Source organism: Arachis hypogaea, chromosome 5 (genome assembly GCF_003086295.3).
Source record: "Arachis hypogaea cultivar Tifrunner chromosome 5, arahy.Tifrunner.gnm2.J5K5, whole genome shotgun sequence".
NCBI classification, from domain to species: Eukaryota; Viridiplantae; Streptophyta; class Magnoliopsida; order Fabales; family Fabaceae; genus Arachis; species Arachis hypogaea.
In genome coordinates this window covers 29,507,771-29,510,133 of record NC_092040.1, presented here as the reverse complement: position 1 = coordinate 29,510,133, position 2,363 = coordinate 29,507,771, and the positions used below count along the sequence as shown (strand labels likewise).

The following is a 2,363-nucleotide window of genomic DNA, read 5'->3' as shown; positions in this document are numbered from 1 at the left end:
GGCGTTAAACGCCGGGCTGATGCCCATTTCTGGCGTTTAACGCCAGCTTCTTGCCCATTCCTGGCATTAAATGCCAGTCTGGTGCCCCTTTCTGGCGTTAAACGCCCAGAATGGTGCCAGACTGGGCGTTAAATGCTTGCTATCTTCACTGGCGTTTAAACGCCAGCAAATTTTCCTCCAGGGTGTGCTATTTTTCTTTCTGTTTTTGCTTTTTCAATTGATTTTGTGACTTCCCATGATCATCAACCTATAGAAAACATAAAATAACAATGGAAAATAGATAAATATAACATTGGGATGCCTCCCAACAAGCGCTTCTTTAATGTCAGTAGCTTGACAGTGGGCTCTCATGGAGCCTTATAGATACTCAGAGCAATGTTGGAACCTCCAAACACCAAACTTAGAGTTTGAATGTGGGGGTTCAACACCAAACTTAGAATTTGGTTGTGGCCTCCCAACACCAAACTTAGAGTTTGACTGTGGGGGCTCTGTTTGATTCTGTTTTGAGAGAAGCTCTTCATGCTTCCTCTCCATGGTTACAGAGGGATATCCTTGAGCTTTAAACATAAAGGATTCTTCATTCACTTGAATGATCAATTCTCCTCTGTCAACATCAATCACAGCCTTTGCTGTGGCTAGGAAGGGTCTGCCAAGGATAATGGATTCATCCATGCACTTCCCAGTCTCTAGGACTATGAAATCAGCAGGGATATAATGGTCTTCAATCTTTACCAGAACATTCTCTACAAGTCTATAAGCCTATTTTCTTGAATTGCCTGCCATCTCTAGTGAGATTCTTGCGGCTTGTACCTCAAAAATCCCTAGCTTCTCCATTACAGAGAGAGGCATGAGGTTTATGCTTGACCCTAGGTCACACAGGGCCTTCTCAAAGGTCATTGTGCCTATGGTACAAGGTATTGAGAACATCCCAGGGTCCTGCCTCTTTTGAGGTAATCTCTGTCTAGTCAAGTCATCCAGTTCTTTGGTGAGCAAAGGGGGTTTATCCTCCCAAGTCTCATTACCAAATAACTTGTCATTTAGCTTCATGATTGCTCCAAGGTACTTAGCAACTTGCTCTTCAGTGACATCTTCGTCCTCTTCAGAGGAAGAATACTCATCAGAGCTCATGAATGGCAGAAGTAAATCCATGGAACCTCTATGGTATCAGTGTGAGCCTCAGATTCCCATGGTTCCTCATTAGGGAACTCATTGGAGGCCAGTGGACGTCCATTGAGGTCTTCCTCAGTGGCGCTCACTGCCTTTTTCTCCTCTCCAAATTCGGCCATGTTGATGGCCTTACACTATCTTTTTGGATTCTCTTCTGTATTGCTTGGAAGAGTACTAAGAGGGAATTCAGTAACTTTCTTACTCAGCTGACCCACTTATGCCTCCAAGTTTCTAATGGAGGACCTTGTTTCAGTCATGAAACTTTGAGTGGTTTTGATTAGATCAGAGACCATGGTTGCTAAGTCAGAGTGGCTCTGCTTAGAATTCTCTATCTGTTGCTGAGAAGATGATGGAAAAGGCTTGCCATTGCTAAACCTGTTTCTTCCACCATTATTGTTGTTGAAACCTTGTTGAGGTCTCTGTTGATCCTTCCATGTGAGATTTGGATGATTTCTCCATGAAGGATTATAGGTGTTTCCATAGGGTTCTCCCATGTAATTCACCTCTTCCATTGATGGGTTCTCAAGATCATTAGCTTCTTCTTCAGATGAAGCGTCCTTAGTACTGCGTGGTGCAGCTTACATTCCAGACATACTTTGAGAAATCATATTGACTTGCTGAGTCAATATTTTGTTCTGAGCCAATATGGCATTCAGAGTATCAATCTCAAGAACTCCTTTCTTCTGATTCGTCCCATTGTTCACAAGATTCCTTTTAGAAGTGTACATGAATTGGTTATTTACAACCATTTCAATGAGTTCTTGAGCTTCTGCAGGCGTCTTCTTCAGATAAAGAGATCCTCCAGCAGAGCTGTCCAATGACATCTTGGACAGTTCAGACAGACCATCATAGAAGATACCTATGATGCTCCTTTCAGAAAGCATGTCAGAAGGACACTTTCTGATCAATTGTTTGTATCTTTCCCAAGCTTCATAGAGGGATTCACCTTCCTTCTATCTGAAGGTTTAGACTTCCATTCTAAGCTTACTCAATTTTTGAGGTGGAAAAAACTTTGCCAAGAAGGCATTGACTAGCTTTTCCCAAGAGTTCAGGATTTCTTTAGGTTGAGTCCAACCATATCCTAGCTCTGTCTCTTACAGCAAAAGGGAATAGCATAAGTCTGTAGACCTCAGGGTCAACCCCATTGATCTTGACACTGTCACAGATTTGTAAGAATTCAGCTAAAAACTGATGAG

General features: G+C 42.5%; 1 non-coding gene across 1 annotated transcript; it reads left to right on the top strand.

The window, feature by feature from the left end:
- The first annotated feature begins 2,045 nt into the window (after positions 1 to 2,045).
- LOC112804762 (small nucleolar RNA R71) lies at positions 2,046 to 2,153 on the top strand. The gene has a single exon (XR_003203378.1). It is a non-coding gene; the product is annotated as a small nucleolar RNA R71 (small nucleolar RNA).
- The last annotated feature ends 210 nt before the right edge of the window (positions 2,154 to 2,363 follow it).